Here is a 23,900-nt window from a genome sequence, read left to right as displayed (position 1 = left end):
CACATTTCTAAGTACAACTTCTTCCCCAGTTTATTGCTTGGGGATCTTTTGATATTTTATTTTACTATGACCGAGCCGTGAGGCTGCCTGCGTATCCTTAATAGGAATCAGGTCAAACGTAGTTCACACCTGAATTTCCTTGTTGTTATACTTTCTCATTTCACTTTTTTTTCTTTTCTCTTTTCTCTTTTTCTTTCTTTTCTTTCTTTTATTGATTCCAAAAGAGGGGTATGAAAGAAAGAAATAAAGATCAAAGGGGGGAACAAAGGGTAAAGTGTTTAGATAGCAGAACGAATTGCCTTCATCATTTCAATCTTCGATGCCCGGTACAAACAATCAACAATTATAACAAAGAAATCATACATAATATCTCTTGAATTCATCGGAATTGATGGCCATGTCTATGCATTTTCCTTCGATATTTGTTAAACATAGAGCACCATTAGACAATACTCTGGTTACAATAAATGGCCATTGCCAATTCGGGGCGAACTTGCCTTTTGCTTCAACCTGATGTGGAAGGATACGTTTCAACACTTGTTGACCCACTTCAAATTTTCAAGGACGCACCCTTTTGTTGTATGCTCTTGCCATTCTCTTTTGATATAACTGGCCATGACATACTACTGCCAATCTTTTCTCATCAATCAAGTTCAACTACTCCAAACGGGTTTTGACCCACTCATCATCATCAATCTTAGCCTCAGCGACAATCCGAAGGGAAGGGATTTCAATTTCTGTAGGTATTACTGCTTCAGTGCCATATACCAGCAAATAAGGAGTTGCACCTACCGAATTACGGACAGTAGTGCGATATCCCAACAACGCAAATGGTAATTTTTCGTGTCATTGCCTCGAACCTTCTACCATTTTCCGAAGTATCTTCTTTATATTTTTGTTGGCTACCTTGACTGCTCCATTCGCCTTGGGACGATATGGGGTAGAATTGCAATGTGTAATCTTAAACTGTTGACATACCTCTTCCATCAAGTTACTATTAAGATTTGCACCATTATCTGTGATGATCACCTTTGGGATTCCGAATTGACAGATGATATTTGAGTGAACAAAATCGACCACTGCTTTCTTGGTCACCGATTTGAAAGTTTTGGCCTCAACCCACTTGGTGAAATAATCAATGGCTACCAGAATGAACCTGTGCCCGTTGGATGCTGCTGGTTCAATTGGTCCAATGACATCCATGCCCCAAGCAACGAAGGGTCATGGTGCCGACATTGTGTGCAATTTCGATGGTGGAGAATGAATCAAATCTCCGTGTATCTAGCACTGATGACATTTGCGCACAAAATTGATACAATCTTGCTCCATGGTAAGCCAATAATAGCCTGCTCGGAGAATTTTCTTTTCCAACACATATCCACTCATATGTGGTCCGCAGACTCCCGAATGTACTTCGGACATGACAGTCGTAGCTTGTCTAGCATCTATGCATCTTAATAATCCAAGGTCTGGTGTTCTCTTATACAAAACTTCTCCACTTAAGAAGAATCCATCTGTCAGATGTCGAATTGTTCTCTTTTGATCCCCCGTGGCTTGCACTGGATATATCCCCATTCTGATGTACTTCTTGATATCGTGGAACCATGGTTTGACATCAAGTTCTTCTTCAATCATGTTACAGTAAGCATGCTGATCTCGGACTTGAATATGCAGAGGATCGACATAAGCTTTGTTCGGATGGTGCAACATTGATGCCAGGGTAGCCAAAGCATCGGCGACCTCATTATGGACCCTTGGAATATGCCTGAACTCCACTGATCGAAACCGTTGACAAAGATCATGCAAACATTGTTGGTACGGTATGAGCTTCAAATCTCATGTTTCCCATTCTTCTTGAATTTGATGTACCAGAAGATCCGAGTCTCCCAAGACCAAGACTTCCTGGATATCCATGTCTGCAGCTAGCCTTAGACCCAAAATACAGGCTTCATACTCAGCCATATTGTTGGTGCAATAAAACCGAATCTGAGCCGTAACAGGATAGTGATGCCCTATTTCAGAAATAAGCACAGCTTCTATTCCGACTCCTTTCATGTTGGCAGCCCCATCAAAGAAAAGTTTCCGACCTGGTTTTTCAATTTGCTCCAATTCATCGATATGCATCACTTCTTCATTGGGAAAATAAAGTCTCAATGGCTCGTAATCTTCATCAACCGAGTTTTCGACTAAATGATCGGCCAATGCTTGGGCTTTCATCGCAGTCCGAGTCACTTAGATGATGTCAAACTCTGTGAGCAATATCTGCCACTTCGCAAGTCTCCCTGTCGGCATAGGCTTTTGAAAGATATACTTCAACGGATCCAAGTGCGAAATGAGGTAAGTAGTGTAGGATGACAAATAATGTTTCAATTTCTGAGCCACCCAAGTTAGGGCGCAACATGTCCTTTCCAGATGAGTGTACTTAACCTCATAAGTCGTGAACTTCTTGCTAAGATAATAGATGGCATGTTCCTTTCTACCGGTGATGTCATACTGCCCCAGTACACAGCCAAATGAATTTTCCAAGACTGTCAAGTAAAGAATCAAAGGTCTTTCTGGTTCTGGTGGAACTAGCACGGGTGGGTTTGACAACTATCCTTTTATCTTATCAAATGCTTCTTGACACTCATCAGTCCACTTGACCGCAGCATCCTTTTTCAGCAATTTGAAAATAGGCTCACAAGTTGTCGTGAGCTGAGCAATAAGCCTGCTGATGTAGTTCGACCTCCCTAACAGACTCATCACTTCAGTCTTGTTCCTCGGAGATGGCAATTCTTGGATGGCTTTGATCTTTGATGAGTCCAACTCGATGCCTCGCCGGCTGACTATGAATCCCAACAGCTTTCCGGATAGAACACCAAATGCGCACTTGGCAGGGTTAAGCTTGAGGTTGTACCTGCGAAGTCTCAGGAAGAATTTCCTCGAATCCCCAACGTGGTCGGCTTGACGCTTTGACTTTATGATCACATCATCCACGTATACCTCAATCTACTTATGTATCATATCATGAAACACCGTAGTCATCGCTCTCATGTAAGTTGCCTCGGCGTTCTTCAAACCAAATGGCATTACCCGGTAGCAATAAGTTCCCCATGGTGTGATGAATGTCGTCTTTTCTACATCTTCTTGATCCATTAGAATCTGATGATACCCGACATAGCAATCCACAAAAGATCCTATCTCATGCTTGGCACAATTATCGATCAAAATGTGGATATTGGGTAGTAGGAAGTTGTCCTTAGGACTTGCTTCGTTGAGATTGCGGTAATCGACGCATACTCAGATCTTGCCATTTTTCTTTGGCATAGGCACGATATTAGCCAACCAAACAGGATATCGAGTGACCCGAATGACCTTTGCATCCAACTGTTTGGTGATTTCTTCTTTAATTTTCACACTCATATCAGTTTTGAATTTCCTCAACTTTTGCTTGACGGGAGGAAACACTGGATCAGTGGGCAATTTGTGGACCACTAAATCAATGCTCAAACCCGGCATGTCGTCATATGACCATGCAAAAATATCTTTGAATTCGATGAGTGCTTTAATTAACTCTTCCCAGATCTTTGGCTCGAGTTGGACACTTATTTTAGTCTCTCGGATATTATCTATGTCTCCTAAATTGACGGCTTCTGTATCAGTCAGGTTGGGTTTGGGTTTTTCTTCGAAGTGAATTAACTCCTTACTAATCTCTTCGAAGGCCTCATCCTCATCGTATTCTGATTCGTAATCACAATCTACTTCTTGAACTATTATTTCGGAATCAGACTGATTTTTAAGACTGGGCTGAGGATTCCTTATGCATGCCATATTATTAGAGCCAGCGTAAAAAGAACTGTACAGAAAAGAAAAGAAAAACAAAAGAACACTATCAGGAACGATAAAGAAAGGGAAATTGTATTTCATTGAATGATGAAAGATAACAAGGTTTGCACACTTCAAACAGACTAAAAAATAAAAATCTGGATTACAACCCTGGAATGATCCAGACAAACTGAAGGAAAATCAAAATAAACTACCAAGACTCCTTTCGAATGGGGAGAGGAGTGGCTTTCCAATTATTAAGCTTTGTTTTTGGCCCAACGAATTGAATTTCTGTGTTGCTAAGACCTTCACCACTTTCCACCATGTTCACACCATCAAACAACTTTTCAAATCTTTCAATTAACTCCTCGTCAGGATTAGTCATAGAACTGGGAATTGTTGTTACTGGGCGACTTCTGGTACCGGACTTGACAAATGATTTGGAAAGACGTGGGACTGGTTTTGGAAGGACCCATGCCTTATGTTTTAGCTTTCTGGCCTTTCTTATGTCTGCGGCAGTGGGCTTGAATCCCAAACCAAATGTTCCCAAGTTTTTGGGAAGAGACACCGGCTGTATGATGCCTTGAAAAGACGAGCCCAAACCTTTACCGAGTACAAAATCATTCTTCAACATCTCATAGGCTATCATGACTGATGCGGCAGTTATCTTTGGTTTTGGAATGTATTTCCCCTCCGGAACTTTCTCTACCAACATCATGTCAGAAACCTGGTAGACCTATGGTCCCTAGTCGTCTTCCACTTCAATGACTGGTATAATGGCATTGTTGCGAGCACATAAACTGTCTTCCCCATGCACAACTATTTCTTGTCTATCCCATTCAAATTTGACTACCTGGTGTAGTGTCGATGGGACTGCTTTAGCGGCGTGGATCCATGGTCGACCCAACAGTAAATTATAGGAAACAGTTATATCCAGCACCTGAAACTCTATCGTGAACTCAATTGGCCCTATCGTCAGTTCTAGCACTATGTCCCCAACTGAATCTTCACCTCTGCCATCAAATCCCCGTACACAAATATTGTTATTATGGATCCTCTCATCTTCTATTTTCAACTTGCTTAGAGTGGAGAGAGGACAGATGTTTACGCTTGACCCGTTGTCGACCAATACCCGGGTCACCACAGAGTTCTCACATTTTAATGTGAGGTAAAGAGCTTTGTTGTGCTCAGTACCTTCTATAGGCAATTCATCATCGGAGAATGTGACTCTGTTTACTTCGAAGATTTTGTTGGCTATTTTTTCTAAGTGATTCACGGAGATCTTATCGGGACGTGTGCCTCATTCAATATCTTCATTAAAGCTCGACGGTGCTCATCCGAATGGATCAATAATGATAATAGGGAAATTTGAGCAGGCGTCTTTCTTAATTGTTCCACGATAGAGTAGTCCTGTAGCTTCATCTTCCTCAAAAATTCCTCTGCTTCTTCTTCAGTTACGGCTTTCTTTACTAGTGCTAGATTATTTTTAGCTCTTCTTAACTCCTCGAGAGTAAAACACCCTCTCGAGCGAGTCAAACCCTGTACTTCACATATTTCTTCTTTGACCTCTCTCCCTTTGTACATCACTGTTACCCGTTCGTAATTCCATGGAATAGCCTTGCTGTTGATTATTGGCAACTGGGTTACCGGCTTGATGATAACATGGTCTGCATGAGCACCTTCCATGATTATGACGGGTTTGTTGGTTGCTCCTAGTACAATCACCTTCACCCCTTCCTGTTTCGTTGCAACTTTGCTTAAAGGCCCCTTCTCAACTGCCACAGATGGCTCAACACTCTTTTTGCTCTACTTGAGCACCAACTTCTCATCTGCTGATTGTTCATCTGTCTTGACTCCACTAGACCGAATCATCATGACGGTCTGTGATGGCTTCTTAGGTTCTCCCTCCGCATGCACTATTTCGATCATATTTGTCTCCTGATGGGCTGGCATCGGATTCCTGTTGATATTGGGTGCTTCGGGAGCTTGAACTTCAATTTTATTGGTATCAATAAGCTCATGTATCGCACTTTTCAAATGCCAACATTTTTCTGTATCATGACCCGGAGTACCAAAACAATACTCATAGCTGACAGTATAGTCAAGATTCTTTGGAGGAGGATTTGGCAGTTTGGACTGTATCAGCCTTAGCATATCTAGTTGTTTAAGCCTGTGGAACAGACTAATGTATGATTCTCCCAACGGAGTAAAGGTTTTCTTTTTCTGCAACCTTTCACTCTTGAATGCTTGACTAGGCCTGAAACTTGGTCCGGGAGTATTTTGGTAGGCTCGTGGATGTGGATAAGTATTTGGTAGGACAGGAGCACACCATTGAGTGTGGGCAGGAGGTTGGTTGTATGCTTGTGCATGGTGGACGGAAAAATGAGGTTCTGGTGGGGAATAGTAGTGTTGGGGTGGATTGTGGTGATAAGTTTGTTGGTGGGATCGAGGTTGATTGTAGTGGTAAGGTGAACCTCTGGATCCGGACCAAGTTCCTGAATCAACCATTGCTGCTTCCTCTCTTTTCTTCTTCCCAATCCCTCCTATGCCGCCCTGAATAGCCTGAGTAGTCGCTTTGATAGCCAAATAGCTCATGATTTTATTCAACTTGAGGCCTTCTTCTACCATGCCCCCCATCTTTACTACTTCGTTGAATGATTTTCCCACAGCTGAGACTAAATGGCCATAGTAAGTAGGTTCCAAAACCTGTAGGAAGTAATCGACCATCTCACTTTCCTTCATCGGGGGATCTACTCTCGCTGCTTGCTCCCTCCATCTGAAACCATATTCTCTGAAGTTTTCACTGTGCTTCTTCTCAAGTTTAGTCAAGGATAGTCGATCTGGAATGATCTCAAGATTGTATTGGAAGTGACAAGCAAATGCTTGCGCGAGATCATCCTATGTGTACCATCTCCCATAGTCTTGGCGGGTATACCATTCCAATGTTGAACCACTCAAACTCTGACTGAAGTAAGCCATTAAAAATTCATCTTTTACTCCAGCTCCCCTCATCTTGCTGGCAAAACCTCTTAAGTGGGCTACTGGATCGCTGTACCCGTTGTATAGATCGAACTTGGGCATCTTGAAACCTGCCGGTAATTGCATATTCGGGAACAGACATAGGTCCTTGTAGGCCATGCTGACTTGTCCTCCCAACCCCCACATGTCTCTGAATAATTGTTCTAAGCTTTTAACTTTCCTGAACATCTTCTCCTGTTCGGTATTTTTGACTGGTTTATCAGCTTCTATCGGGAGGTCAAAGTGCGGAGTGTAGAAAAGGGTTTCTGGAGCTTTGAAAGTGGGCTCCGAGGGGTATTATTGGTTGTCTTGGGCTTGGAACATAGGCTCACTAGGAGATTTGTGGAGTGTAGCTGGTGGAGATGCTACGAAGACAAGAGTTACTGGTGGAGGAGGGTATGGAATTGGTGTAGGGGGTGGAGATTGTGGTGTATGAGAAGTGGTGCCCCAGTAGTATTGGTAAATGGGAAAGCTTGGGGATAGATCGGTGGCAGGATGATCCTGAGTTTGAGTCGGTGGTGGAGTGAAGGTAGGGTTAGCCGGGTAGGCGGATGGCGGTTGTCCTTTAGCCCAAGCCTGATACATTTCGGCCATTTGTTGTTTTAATTTGTACATCTCTTCTTTTATGGCGTTAACGTCCAACTCTTCTCCCTCCATGACACTGGTGTCTATATCTGGGGATAGACATGATTATTTCTCCTTTGGATTTGGTTTGGTAGGGGTGGGTTGCCAGTATGCTTAGGTGTACTAACTGCTTGAATTCTGGAACAACAACCAAACTTGTTAATGATTAGAGTTTTAACAAATAAGCAACCACACATAGGGATGCAATGCACCTAGGCAATTAGTCATTTCTACCATGTATTTGTTCGGTTGCTTGTATTATCCCAGCTTTTCCTAACCTTTCCCTTTTATTGTCACTCACGTCTATCTTTTATTCCCCTCCCCTTTTTGTATTTTATTCTTTTCTTTTGGTTGTGGTCGAATCTTATGAAGATTGTCTACGTATCATGACCCTGCATGAATCAGACCGAGTGTAGTTCTAGTGGAAACAATTATTATTACTTTTATTTATTTTAACAAACGAAACAATACAAAGACAGAAATGACATTACATTTGGAAACACTTTAAGAAAATGGTTTAAAAGACTCAACATGGACTTAAACTAAAACATGACTATTATATGAAAAGTTCCAACAACTATAACTATGCTTCACTCCACAATATTTTGCTTTTAATCACTGGAACATCTGCTCATGGTGGGGCTTGTGTCACGACCCAAACTGAAGGGCCATGACTAGCACCCGACCACACTTGCCGAGCACCAACGTACATTTCATCTAACCTTCATTATTATCATTTAAGGCTGACGAGATCAATATAAATGGTAGACCTAGATCATGGACAACCAGCAATAAAATATGACGGCATGAACATACTTAGCAGGGGATGACCAGACAATCAAGAAACTACATATAAGGTATGAGCTACCATGCTACTATGAAAGACTATACAACAAAAACTAGCCGACAAGGCATACCAAACTATACATGAGTCGACACCTGTCTATGAGCCTCTAAAAGAACATAAGTGTTGCAACATAGCCGGAACAGGGCCCCGACATACCCATAATGTCTATAACAAAAATTGCATACCAAGACCAAGGCAAGTCTGGAGAAGGGATCTCGCCAATCACCGCTGAACTGGACAGTCTACTGTGGTGGGGGAGCTGCACCTGCCTGTCTATCAGGACCTGCAGCACGACATGCAGCGTCCACAAATAAAAGGACGTCAGTACGAATAAAGTACTGAGTATGTAAGGCAAGGAACCATAAATACGATCAGTAATGTAAGCAAGGATAGAGAATATACAACCTGTAACATCTTAGTACCTCTGAGGGCTACTTACATGAAATGCATGATACATATGTATAAATACATAAACCTTTAAAGCATTCGCCTCTGTGGGCATCATCATCATCATATCGTACCCGGCCATAATAGGCTCGGTAAAAAAAACGTACCCGGCCATCATAAGGCTCGGTAGAATCGTACCCGGCCACGTGGAGCTCGGTAAAACCCAACTGATCAGTGGTTGCACAATAGGTGCCGTACCCGGCCAACTATAGCGTGGCTCGGTAGAGTAAAATAGATACATATATATAATGCATGCTCGACTCATGGAATCACATTCTAAACCTTTCGGAGTGACGTAAGGTCGGTATCCTCTGTACACGTTATTAGGACTAACTCTTCACTATGAACCTTATAAGAATCAGGAAGTACCAACAACATTGATAACATAAGAATAAGAGAAGCAACATTAACATCAATCGTTCCATAAGAGGGAAAACAATGTAAGTACTGCTAGCTTCTAAGAGTAGAGTATCTTGGAAGCTCGTTCATTACATTATGTACAATCGGAGTCGTGCAAAAGAAGGAAAGGGATAGCCTCACATACCTTGTATATACTGCCCCAATCTCAAGCTATGCAATTGTCAAAACTCCTTAGTCTACAATAAGAGAAACGATACTATCGTTATCATTTAAGCGTCATAACTATTATGTATCGACCACAACCTATTTTACGATGAAACGGACAGCACCTCCCCTATATATATGACCTCACACCATTCAAAACAGTCACCAAACAGCCCAAACAACATCAATAATAAACATATTGAGCCTCCCAAAATAGTCCACACACAGCCTAATCACTTCATACATACGACGACCACCGTAGTCGTGTCAAACAACCTGGAAATGTTACGGATAACTATCAGCCCATAATCGTACATATATATGGTGTTTCTCCACACCCTTCCTCCTCCAAATCTCCACAAGATAGTAGTAAAATACGCAGCCCAACAACAACGCAAAATAGTCCACAAAACAATAACATTACTACCAAACCTTTCGATATATATCTCACAAGTTCTAGCTTCAATGGCTTAGCCGCAACTTGGATAATCTTAAATACATATAGAGTAAGAGGTTCCTTACCTTTATACAGAAAGAACAACTCCAATTTGACCTTAAATTTCCATGAAATATCCCTCCAATGCTGCCACAACAACAAAAAAGCGAAACTAGCGATCAATTAGTGTTTTTCGGCACTAGAATCACTTTAGAAGGCTTGAAATCACCTAGGATTGATATTAAGAACATGAGGGAGTATTTACAGAACATAAAACCCTTTAAAACAACCTCCCACACGAGCTGGAACGACACAAAAATGAGCAACAACAAGAAGAACAAGAGACTTACTAGCGCCACGGAATTCCCGACACTTGATTTGTGTTGTTTGCCCTTTTTTGGGTCTTGAATCTTGAGAGAACCTTGAGAGGATGTTCCTAGGGTTCTAAGGTCTGAAAATAGTGAGAAGAAATGACTTAAAACGGGTTGGAGGCATCCTATATAGGTCCAAATATCTTAAACCGCCTTAGTGGGCCCCATAGGGAGGTGTTTGGCGTAGTCTCGCAAAAACGCGAATATCTCTCTACTCCGAGATCGTATCGATGAACAGTTTAATGCGTTGGAAACTAAACTCATAGATATTTAATTTGGTTGGTAGATCACCCCATAATTCCTTGTAAATTATGAGAAAAGATTAGAAACATTTGACCCAATGTTTAAGTAAAATTATGAACCTAAGTTGCGACAACTTTTGTCGACTTTTGTTTCATAACTCGTTTGACTTCAAGACTTATGATACGGATATTATATGATTAAAATACCTTAATAAATGACCTCTTGAGTGTATTAAGCACCGCTAGATTACCTGAAAATACGAGTTACAACATCCTTGATTCGTTTAACTTCTAATACTGGTTAATCACCCTTATACACTCTTGTATCACTTAAGACCAATAGGATTGACTTCTTATCATCTAAAAGATAATTCCTTCTTGGATTTATGTTAACTAATATATGGCATGAACTAACACATGTGGATATGGGTTGTAACACCCTCCCCCCCTTAGGAACATTCGTCCTCGAATGTAAGGGTTTATGGGGAGTTTAAATCATCGTGGATTCCAATGGAAATTTCCGATCAATTTTCCCCTATAAAATGGTCACTAGCAAAACTTGCAAGTAATTAAGCCCAACATATGGCTTCACAAGGCTACACAAAGCATTATGCGTATTTACATTATCTACATATCACCATTTTGTATTAAGGAGGAGTATTCTCAAATTATTGCTTACCTCATAGAGCCGTTTCACCTTCCAATGTATCCTGTCTTCCACCAGCATCCTTGTTATCTTCATTCTGGAATAAGTAAGGGTATTTAGACTTCATCTCCTCTTCTGCTTCCCATGTCATTTCTTCCATATTTTTGTTCCTCCACAATACTTTGACGGAAGCTACATCTTTTGTTCTCAGCTTGCGGACTTGCCGATCTAATATCGCCACTGGCACTTCTTCATATGATAGGTCCTCTGTAACTTGTACATCTTTGATAGGGACGACTCGAGAAGGGTCTCCAATACATTTTCTCAACATAGATACATGGAATACCGGGTGGACAAATTCCAATTCGGATGGCAATTCTAACTCATAAGCAACCTGTCCAATCCGTCGAAGAATTTTATACGGCCCGATATACCTTGGACTCAGCTTACCTTTCTTCCCAAAACGCATAATACCCTTCATTGGTGAGATCCTCAGGAAAACCCAATCACCAACCTCAAACTCTAGATCACGACGTCGGACATCAGAATAAGATTTTTGCCTGCTTTGTGCCGTCCTCAATCGCTCCTGTATCACTTTCACCTTCTCAATAGCTTGGTGAATCAAATCTGGCCCATATAATTCTGTTTCACCGACTTCGAACCATCCAACTGGTGATCTACATCTCCTCCCGTATAGTGCCTCGTATGGGGCCATTTTAATACTGGAATGGTAGCTATTGTTATAGGCGAATTCTATGAGTGGAAGATGATCATCCCAATTCCCCTTAAAATCTAGAACACATGCTCGTAGCATATCTTCCAGTGTCTGAATGGTACGTTCAGCCTGTCCGTCAGTCTGCGGATGAAATGCAGTGCTGAGATTTACCTGTGTGCCTAAACCCTTCTGGAAAGACCTCCAAAAGTTAGCCGTAAATTGAGCTCCTCGGTCTGATATAATAGATATGGGCACACCATGAAGCCTAACAATCTCCTTGATATACAACTTTGCATAATCTTCAGCCGTGTAAGTTGTCTTCACTGGCAGAAAATGGGCACATTTTGTAAGTCGATCAATTATCACCCAGATGGAGTCAAACTTATGATAAGAGCGAGGTAATCCAATAATGAAGTCCATATTAATCACCTCCCACTTCCAGGTCGGAATCTCTATATTTTGAAGCAATCCACCGGGTTTCTGATGTTCTATCTTTACTTGTTGACAATTGGGACACTGGGCTACAAATTCTGCAATAGACTTCTTCATATTATCCCACCAATATTGCTCCTTGACATCATGATACATCTTTGTCGAGCCGGGATGGATGGAATATCGGGATTGATGAATCTCATTCATAATCTTCTCTCGCAACCCTGCCACATTAGGCACACACAATCGGCTCTGGTATCTCAGTGCCCCATCTTTTCCGATCCCAAAAGCCATACTTTTACACTGTTGAATGCTTTCTCTTAATCGTACTAAGATAGGATCTTCATATTGTCGTGCTTTTACCTCGGCTACCAAAGATGATTCTGATGTATTCTGTACAGTAACACCTCCGTCATCAGAGTCTAACAATCTGATTCTCATATTGGCTAGCTGATGAAGCTCTTTAATCAACCCCCATCTACCTGCCTCAATATGTACTAAGCTTCCCATTGATTTACGGCTGAGAGCGTCTGCCACAACATTGGCTTTACCGGGATGATACAATATCTCGACGTCGTAGTCTTTCAATAATTCAAGCCACCTACGCTGCCTCAAATTCAACTCTTTCTGCTTGAAGATGTATTGTAAACTCTTGTGATCTGTGTAGATGTCAACATGGACGCCGTATAAGTAGTGCCGCCATATCTTCAAAGCATATATTACTGCAGCCAATTCCAAATCATGGGTTGGATAATTCTTTTCATGCTTCTTCAATTGTCTTGATGCATAAGCAATCACATTCCCACGCTGCATCAATACGCACCCCAAACCTATACCTGAGGCATCACAATATACCACATAACCTTCTGTTCCTTCAGGAAGAGTGAGCACTGGTGCAGATGTCAATCGATTCTTCAGCTCCTGAAAACTACGTTCACAAGTGTCAGACCACTGGAATTTGGTAGCTTTTTGTGTTAACTTAGTCAATGGTGATGATATAGAGGAAAATCCTTCTACAAACCGCCTATAATATCCTGCTAGCCCTAGGAAGCTGCGGACTTCTGATGGTGTTGTAGGTCTCGGCCAATTCTTTACTGCATCGATCTTCTGAGTGTCGACACTAATACCCTCATCAGATATCACATGGCCAAGGAATGCTACTGAGTTCAGCCAGAATTCACATTTGGAGAGCTTAGCATATAACTTACGATCCTGAAGCGTCTGTAATACTATCCGCAAGTGGCCCGCATGTTCCGCCTCCGAACGAGAATACACTAGAATGTCATCAATGAATACAATCACGAACACATCAAGATAGGGCCTGAATATAGTATTCATGAGATCCATAAAAGCTGCTGGGGCATTTGTTAGCCCGAACGACATCACCAAGAACTCAAAGTGCCCATATCTTGTCCGGAAGGCCGTCTTTGGAATATCCTTCTCCCTAACCCTCACCTGATGATACCCTGAACGTAAATCAATCTTAGAGAAATACTTGGCACCCTGGAGTTGGTCAAACAGGTCATCAATTCTTGGAAGTGGATACTTGTTCTTTATAGTAGACTTATTCAACTGTCGATAGTCGATACACATCCGTAACGACCCGTCTTTCTTCCGCACGAATAGGACTGGTGCACCCCAAGGTGAAGTGCTAGGCCTAATAAAGCCCTTATCCAGCAAGTCCTTCAACTGCACCTTCAACTCTCGCAACTCTGTCGGGGCCATTCTGTATGGAGGAATAGAGATCGGTTGAGTGTCAGGCAACACATCAATGCTAAACTCAATCTCCCTTTCAGGAGGAAGGCCTGGGAGTTCATCTGGGAAAACATCTGGGAATTCGTTGACCACAGGGATTGATTGTAAAGTAGGCGGTTTCGCCTCCGCATCCCTAACGCGAACGAGATGATAAATGTAACCTTTTGAGATCATTTTCCTTGCCTTAAGATAGGAAATAAACCTACCTTTCGGTGTAGCAATGTTCCCTTTCCATTCAATGACGGGTTCACCCGGAAATTGGAACCTAACCATCTTCGTACGACAGTCAACATTTGCATAGCATGAGGCCAACCAGTCCATTCCCATTATCACATCAAAATCAACCATTTCTAACTCAAATAAATTTGCCGAGGTTTGACGACTACAAATCATCACAGTGCAACCTCTATATACCCTTCTAGCAATCACAGAATCTCCTATCGGAGTAGATACCGCGAGGGGTTTACTTATCAATTCAGGTTCAATGCCAAACTTATTAGCCACAAAGGGTGTAACATATGATAATGTAGATCCCGGATCAATCAACGCATATACATCATAAGAAAACACAGATATAATACCTGTAACAACATCTGGAGACGACTCGAGATCCTGTCGACCTACTAGAGCATAGGTTCGATTTTGAGCACCACTCGAACTCGGCACTGCACCTCTACCCCTACCACGACCTGTCGACTGCTGAAAACCCCGTGCTGGAGGTCGAACTGATGAGGAAGAACCAGACACAGATCCAGTCGGCTGAGCCATACCATCACCTCCTCTATTAGGACAATCCCGCATCATATGGCCAGGCTGCCCGCACGAATAGCATGCATCAGAACCTCGACGACACAGTCCAAAGTGGGCCTTGCCGCACTGATCACAATGTGGTGTTGGGGGTCTCATCTGACTAGTATCCCTGTGATGTTGCGAGCCAGATGCCCGCGAACTCTGACCTGGACCAGAATAGGATCGATCATATCGAGGCCTCTGAAACTGTGGAGGAGCACTAGCTACAGGTGGCGCCGAACTCCTCAAAAACTGTGGCCTGATGCGGCCTCTGAAGTCATCAGAATACCCTACAAATCCCGCCCTCTTATGTTGGCATCTATCCTGCTCCCTAACTGCCCTCTGCTAGCGCTTACGATCCTCTAGGGTCTGGGCATAAGCTTGAATACGGGAAATATCCATGCCCTCCACCAAGGAGGTTGTCGTACACTCATTTATCAGATGTGGTCCCAACCCATTCACGAACATATGCACCCTATCACTCATCTCGGCCACCATATGGGGAGCATACCTTGCCAAAGAATCAAACTGCATACTGTACTCTCGCACACTCATATTACCTTGTCTAAGGTTCAAGAACTTATCAGCTCTAGCTCGTCGTATCTCAACTGGCAAGTAGTGACGAAGAAAGGCCTCAGAAAATTCCTTCCACACAGCTGGAGGAGGGTTCGGACCCCTGGATCTCTCCCAACTATCATACCAGAGAACCGCTAAATCCCGTAGCCGATAAGAAGCCAACTCTACTGCCTCTGTATCACTAACATGCATAACCCGAAGTGTACGATGAACCTGGTCAATAAAAGTCTGTGGGTCCTCCTTGGGGTCTGATCCGGTAAACACTGGAGGGTCTAAATTAATAAAATCACGAACTCTTGTACTAACTGGTTTCTCAGCAGCACCTGTATTCTGCCTCTGAGCCTGAGCAGCTACCAAGCTAGTCAATAACTGCAAAGCACTCCGCATATCCTGGTCTGGAGTGCCAGACGGAGGAACTGGAGGCGCTAGGTGCCTTCTAATATCCTCTAGAGGAGATGGAGTAGATGAGGTATGAGAGGGCATCTCACTTTGAGCCTCACTTTGTCCTGCTCTAACTTGGGGCACCTGACTGGTACCCTCTCCCGCTGCTGTATCAAGCCGTCTACTAATCGTTTGCTTCCTAGTCGAAGGCATCACTGAAAAAAACAAGGTGAATATTAGAGACGAACACTTACGACTCAACTCTACGCACGATCTAGATTCAGGAAGAAGGTAACAACCCTAGATGTCATGTAGCCTCCTGATTATAAATGTGGCGCGCTACACATCCATAATCAAGACTCTACTAGACACGGCTCATAGACAACCCCTAGGATAGACTTGCTCTGATACCAAGTTTGTCACGACCCAAACTGAAGGGCCATGACTAGCACCCGACCACACTTGCCGAGCACCAACGTACATTTCATCTAACCTTCATTATTATCTTTTAAGGCTGACGAGATCAATATAAATGGTAGACCTAGATCATGGACAACCAGCAATAAAATATGACGGCATGAACATACATAGCAGGGGATGACCAGACAATCAAGAAACTACATATAAGGTATGAGCTACCACGCTACTATGAAAGACTATACAACAAAAACTAGCCGACAAGGCATACCAAACTATACATGAGCCGACACCTGTCTATGAGCCTCTAAAAGAACATAAGTGTTGCAACATAGCCGGAACAGGGCCCCGACATACCCATAATGTCTATAACAAAAATTGCATACCAAGACCAAGGCAAGTCCGGAGAAGGGATCTCGCCAATCACCGCTGAACTGGACAGTCTACTGTGGTGGGGGAGCTGCACCTGCCTGTCTATCAGGACCTGCAGCACGACATGCAGCGTCCACAAATAAAAGGACGTCAGTACGAATAAAGTACTGAGTATGTAAGGCAAGGAACCATAAATACGATCAGTAATGTAAGCAAGGATAGAGAATATACAACCTGTAACATCTTAGTACCTTTGAGGGCTACTTACATGAAATGCATGATACATATGTATAAATACATAAACCTTTAAAGCATTCGCCTCTGTGGGCATCATCATCATCATATCGTACCCGGCCATAATAGGCTCGGTAAAAAAACGTACCCGGCCATCATAAGGCTCGGTAGAATCGTACCCGGCCACGTGGAGCTCGGTAAAACCCAACTGATCAGTGGTTGCACAATAGGTGCCGTACCCGGCCAACTATAGCGTGGCTCGGTAGAGTAAAATAGATACATATATATAATGCATGCTCGACTCATGGAATCACATTCTAAACCTTTCGGAGTGACGTAAGGTCGGTATCCTCTGTACACGTTATTAGGACTAACTCTTCACTATGAACCTTATAAGAATCAGGAAGTACCAACAACATTGATAACATAAGAATAAGAGAAGCAACATTAACATCAATCGTTCCATAAGAGGGAAAACAATGTAAGTACTGCTAGCTTCTAAGAGTAGAGTATCTTGGAAGCTCGTTCATTACATTATGTACAATCGGAGTCGTGCAAAAGAAGGAAAGGGATAGCCTCACATACCTTGTATATACTGCCCCAATCTCAAGCTATGCAATTGTCAAAACTCCTTAGTCTACAATAAGAGAAACGATACTATCGTTATCATTTAAGCGTCATAACTATTATGTATCGACCACAACCTATTTTACGATGAAACGGACAGCACCTCCCCTATATATATGACCTCACACCATTCAAAACAGTCACCAAACAGCCCAAACAACATCAATAATAAACATATTGAGCCTCCCAAAATAGTCCACACACAGCCTAATCACTCCATACATACGACGACCACCGTAGTCGTGTCAAACAACCTGGAAATGTTACGAATAACTATCAGCCCATAACCCTACATATATATGGTGTTTCTCCACACCCTTCCTCCTCCAAAACTCCACAAGATAGTAGTAAAATACGCAGCCCAACAACAACGCAAAACAGTCCACAAAACAATAACATTACTACCAAGCCTTTCGATATATATCTCACAAGTTCTAGCTTCAATGGCTTAGCCGCAACTTGGATAATCTTAAATACATATAGAGTAAGAGGTTCCTTACCTTTATACAGAAAGAACAACTCCAATTTGACCTTAAATTTCCATGAAATATCCCTCCAATGCTGCCACAACAACAAAAAAGCGAAACTAGCGATCAATTAGTGTTTTTCGGCACTAGAATCACTTTAGAAGGCTTGAAATCACCTAGGATTGATATTAAGAACATGAGGGAGTATTTACAGAACATAAACCCTTTGAAACAACCTCCCACACGAGCTGGAACAACACAAAAATGAGCAACAACAAGAAGAACAAGAGACTTACTAGCACCACAGAATTCCCGACACTTGATTTGTGTTGTTTGCCCTTTTTGGGGTCTTGAATCTTGAGAGAACCTTGAGAGGATGTTCCTAGGGTTCTAAGGTCTGAAAATAGTGAGACGAAATGACTTAAAACGGGTTGGAGGCATCCTATATAGGTCCAAATATCTTAAACCGCCTTAGTGGGCCCCATAGAGAGGTGCTTGGCGCAGTCTCGCGAAAACGCGAATATCTCTCTACTCCGAGATCGTATCGATGAACGGTTTAATGCGTTGGAAACTAGACTCATAGATCTTTAATTTGGTTGGTAGATCACCCCGTAATTCCTTGTAAATTATGAGAAAAGATTAGAAACATTTGACCTAATGTTTAAGTAAAATTATGAACCTAAGTTGCGACAACTTTTGTCGACTTTTGTTTCATAACTCGTTTGACTTCAAGACTTATGATACGGATATTATATGATTAAAATACCTTAATAAATGACCTCTTGAGTGTATTAAGCACTGCTAGATTACCTGAAAATACGAGTTACAACATCCTTGATTCGTTTAACTTCTAATACTGGTTAATCACCCTTATACACTCTTGTATCACTTAAGACCAATAGGATTGACTTCTTATCATCTCAAAGATAATTCCTTCTTGGATTTATGTTAACTAATATATGGCATGAACTAACACATGTGGATATGGGTTGTAACAGCTTGACCCGGCTGACCTCCTAGTGTATGGTACATCCTCTCTAACTCCATCACAATATGACGGGCAAAAGTAGGTGCATGCTCTAGAAACGTCTCATAATCCATCTCTTGGCAGTTCACATAACTTTGAGAGGTGTAAACAGCCAAATCATGGATTTGTGCTCTGAAGTCCTGGAGATTCTGGTCTTGGTTTTGTAACTGTTGTTGGCGAGTGGTGGCTATATCTCTTATGCAGCCCTTGCGATCTAAAGCCGACTCCAATTGAGCCCGAAGTCTGGCCTGATCGAGTCTTGCCTGTGCTCTCCCCTATCAATATCTGCGTGTTGATGTTCTCTATTGTACCTTCTCATTTCTTCCAACTGTGCATGGAGTTGAGCTTCTGAATGTATCCAATGGTCCTTCTCTCTCTCGAATTGAGCCATTTCTTCTTCAAATCTCATTACTTGGCGTTCCTTACTAGATTTGGCATCCTCATTTAACTGTATTATTTTTTCCTTAGCTTTGTCTAACGCCTTTTCAGTCTTTGTCAAGATGGAGTCATAATCTTGCATTTTTTCCATCAGATTGGCAATGATTTTCTGATCTTTCCAACTTCTCACTGGCGCTTCAGAGGCTTTCTTCATCTGTTGAAACTGAGCGCGGAGAGTTTTATTCTCGCTAATCAGACTCTTCTTTTCACCTTCTGCTTCTTGTGCTTGTAAGTCTTTCTCCAAATTGAGGTTCCTCAGGCTTTCTTCTAAGGCATGAATAGTTGCTTTGTACCCCTTTTCCTTTTCACCCCAAGCCAACCGTTCTTGGATTTTGTCATCAAAGGCTTGAACATGCGGTCTTTTTATGGGCCTTCTAGGATCAGGTTCTGGTGCATCATCCACACGGGATCTTTTCTCAAACCACCTAGCATAACCCGAATTTATCTCGCCTTTCGCAGGATCTGGAACTTGGGTATCATCTTTCAAGTATCGACAACCATTCCAAATCTGCTGGATTAAAGCCTCAGGGAAAGTGGCTTCGGGGTGTAGCTCAATCACTTGCCCACTTAAATCTTCATCATCATGCACCATTTGGTATCTCCCTAGCTGTCTTAGAACTCTTTGTGGCGTATACGGCTGGACGCTTCTTAAACCCAATAGCAGCAAATAACTCTTTAAGGTTGACATGTGTATCACCTCTCTTACCGGGAGCCATCCCAAAGTCCACTCAATTTGACTTGCCATTAAAGATCTTAAATGGGATATCCAGGCTTCCACCCCTTCTGGAAATTTATAATCTTTTATTCTTTCTTCATAACTCTTGATGAAATTGTCCTTGCTTGGACCATACTGCATGAACTTGGGGTGATGTCGGAGATGTTCAGTCAACCACATTTGCAACAAAATATTGCACCCTTCGAAGAATTTTTCTCCTGATTTACACAAAGTCAACGCCCGATAAATGTCTGAGAGAATGATCGGGGCAAGAGTGTGATGTTCTTTGGTAGTGAGGACTTGTACGACTCTGGCTATGCGAATATCAATCGTCCGCTCTTTGTTTGGGAAGACCATGATTCCCAGAAAAGCTATCATGAAAGCGAAGCGACGGTGAATCTGCCATGTGTCCTTGTTTTGTTTGTTAGTAAGGCCCTTTTCATGAATTTCAAATCCATTTGGCTTTTCGAACCTTGAATATAGGAAGTTGAAAGAACAACACCCTTTGACAACGTTGCTTTTTCTGATTTGATTACTGATATTCAGAAGACCAAAGAATTGGTGTACTGAGGGAGCCTTTGGGAATATAAGATTCTGGTTTCTCAAATCTTCGTCAAAACCGGAATATCCAGCTATTTCTTCTAATGTGGGAGTAAGTTCGAAATCAGAGAAGCGAAAGACATTGTGAACAGGGTCCCAAAAAGTCACTAGTGCCGTAATCAAATCATCGCGTCGTTTAACTTTCATAATATCTATGAGAGCTCCCAAATACTTAATGACTCATTTCTGACCATCTCCTCCTAACTCATACCACCACATCTGAAGCCGAAATAGAAACTCATCTACATCTATGAATGGTGGGTTCTAGATGGTGCTCATTTTGTACCTGTGAGTGATTTCAATTTAAAAACCCAAAATCAAGACTCATTTTGAAGAAAAAAAATCATTAATATTTCTAAAAAAAATTCATATATATAAAAAGCACTTCGATGAAGAAGATTTAAAGGTTGTGTTTGCTAACCGGCAAAATTTTTTATTTTATTTTTTTTGAAAAAAAAATGACCAAAGGCGGTTGTTCTTGCAAAAACAGCCTTCTGGCGCCCTTTTGGGGACATTTGACATATTTTGGACAAGAATGTCATCGCCTTACTTATGACAACACAATGACATTTATGTACCCACATTTTTATTTATTTATTATCTATTTATTTTTATTTTATTTTTTAAAAATTGTTGGGCCCGATGTGGGTTGCCTATGTATCTCACATCCGGCGAGAATCAAACTTACGTAGTTCGTAATAATAAAACTATTTTTTTAACACAAAATTTCCTTCTCTTAAAATTTCGACAGAATTTCAAAATATTTTGGAATTTTTTTTTTCGAACAACAGCCAATTTTCTTTCTCGGTTCTCACATTGATTTTCCTTTTCTAACTTTTTCCTATAAGCTGGTCAACATGCAAATCCGAAACAAATGAATGCACAAGTAGCAAGTAAGATGCATCAGGATGGTCTTTTCATTTAGGGTACACCTGTCCTAGACAAACACAACCCCTGTGTTGAGTCTCCGAAGTCAAATGCACATGATGCAAACAAACGTTCCTACTAGAGATCCGACATGAAGCTGAGTTATTCTAAGTGTAAAACCTGGGGTATACTGTTCTAGACCTGGCTTACCCAAGCGGACAGCTTGAGCCGAAGTGGGGGCAACGTATCGGGAGCACGAAAGTCTACCCGGCCTAGTTACTTGGCCCAACTTCGTTCTATTTGGTATGACTTCTAACAGAAAGGTGGGACACGCGCACGTGTGCACCATAAATTTAGAAGACTCGGAAAGAAGAAGGGTTTCGTAACAGTTTATATATACAGTTCAGATAATATCAAAGCGGTAAAAGCAACATTTAGCACATTAAGCCCAAACATGTGAATAAACCAGATAATAAATAAAGCCAAATATAAAATTATTCTAAGCTCAAATTCTTGAACCCTGAACCAGAAATTTTGGGGTTCTTTTCCCCAGCAGAGTCGCCAGAGCTGTCACACCCTCCTCTTTTTCCTACACCCGGGAAGGAATGTATAAGGGAGTTTTTTCCAATTTAAGTGGCAATCGAAATGGGATTATTTAATTAAAAATCAGAGTTGCCACTTGGTATAATTTATGGTGTCCCAAGTCACCGGTTAGAATCCCAAATCGAGGAAAATATTGACTCGGTATTACAGTCCGCGAGCCAGAAATCCAGGTAAGGAATTTTGTTAACCCGGGAGAAGGTGTTAGGCACTCCCGAATTCCGTGGTTCTAGCACAGTCTCTTAACAATTTATACTTGGCTTAAATTATTTAATTACGTGTTTAGAAACTACATGCATTTTACCTTTACCGCTTTTAATTACTTGATTATTCGTAGTTAAAGAACTGAGTTACACGTACGTATACTCTTTTCCTTTGGCGCGTTAAAAATCATGTCATGCGAACGTGTCCACAATTAATAATTCTTTGTTTATTAAGAAAGTTTAGCCGAAGTTACGCGAACGTATACTCCGATTTATTTTTAAAGAAATCGTAACAGTGTCACGCGGACGTGTCCACAATCACGATAATATTTTAAACGGTCCTAAAGGTTTCTCTACGAATATTTATTATTTTACCTCTACATTATGAAATTAACACAAGAGTCATTTGTTACTAAGTGTCTAACTATGGCTTGCCTCAAATTTCCATTTCAAGACCCTAATTATTTAACACTAAAGTACTTGAGAAATCCCTTCCAATCAACAAGGCTTCATTGAGCCATTTTATTGACGGAAGGGTCCGAATTAAACAGGCCCAGACTTCTGGGAAAACAAACCCGTCTCAACGTGAGGAAACTCTTCTGACTGAAGAAATTCCAATAATATTCAAGCCCAAAGGCCCAAAGAGTTTGGCAACATTGGCTGCAGGCAAGGGCTTCAAGATCGAATCCCTGAAGCCAACATCTAACAATGACCTTACTCATAACCTTTTGACCATTGAGAGGGGGGAAGCAATACAAATATGCAGGCCCATTCCTAGTAAGTTGTCCCATGCGGTCCAACCGGCCCAATTCCTTTAAATAATTCCATAAGGATATTCATACATGAACGAACATACATCCAAACTGCTGGCTCAAATTTGTGTCTATTTACAAGCCAATACAAACCCAAGTTTACCCTTTGTTACATGCTAAATCTGCATCCACAATTTTTAATGCAGAATTCAACTTCTAGTAATGCTGTGCATTGCTAAACTCATTTCCCGATAGACAGGTCGAGAGTCCTCCAAGTAGTCTATCAGCTCAACGGAAAATGTTGGTGTGCTCTGTTTGCTCCGGAGTTGCTTATTTGGTCAGTATAATTAGGACATATATTAATTAGTATGGCGGGGCCCTGTCCCGACCTTTATGGTATTTATGTACTCTTAGAGGCTTATGGACATATGACACGTATATGAAAGTTTGTACGGCCATGTCAGCCTATGTTTTGAGTTTATAAATGATTTTGTTGGCCTATTAGGCCCGTATGTCACATGTATATAATAATGTAATAATAAATATACATTACGTTAGTACTTGGTTGAGTAAGGTACTGGGTGCCCATCGCGGCCCATCGATTTTGGTCGTGACAAAATCCATCCCGAAACATATACAACACTGACTGTAAGTCACCCAGTACCGAGGACAAAAGGGCAATCCAACCTTGTGGAGAAATCCATCTCCAGGTATCAAGTACTTCGGACAAATCCATGTCTAAGGAAATACATCCCTCAATAATATCATTCGCGCTCACTGGGGGTGTGTTACAAACTCTGGAGGGGCTCCTGCAACTCTAGCGCTATCATAATTATCAATATAACCGTTGCGGCGTACAGCCCAATCCCATAACTATCTCTCATAAACAGTCTCTCGGCCTCACTCAGTCATCAACCTCTCCAGACTCATCACG

General features: G+C 41.8%; 1 pseudogene; it reads right to left on the bottom strand.

The window, feature by feature from the left end:
- Positions 1-3,814: 3,814 nt before the first annotated feature.
- Positions 3,815-20,823, bottom strand: LOC138872473 (uncharacterized; annotated as a pseudogene).
- Positions 20,824-23,900: the final 3,077 nt, after the last annotated feature.

Source organism: Nicotiana sylvestris, chromosome 1 (assembly GCF_000393655.2).
Source record: "Nicotiana sylvestris chromosome 1, ASM39365v2, whole genome shotgun sequence".
In the NCBI taxonomy this organism is placed as follows: Eukaryota; Viridiplantae; Streptophyta; class Magnoliopsida; order Solanales; family Solanaceae; genus Nicotiana; species Nicotiana sylvestris.
This window is presented reverse-complemented; position numbering and strand designations above follow the sequence as displayed.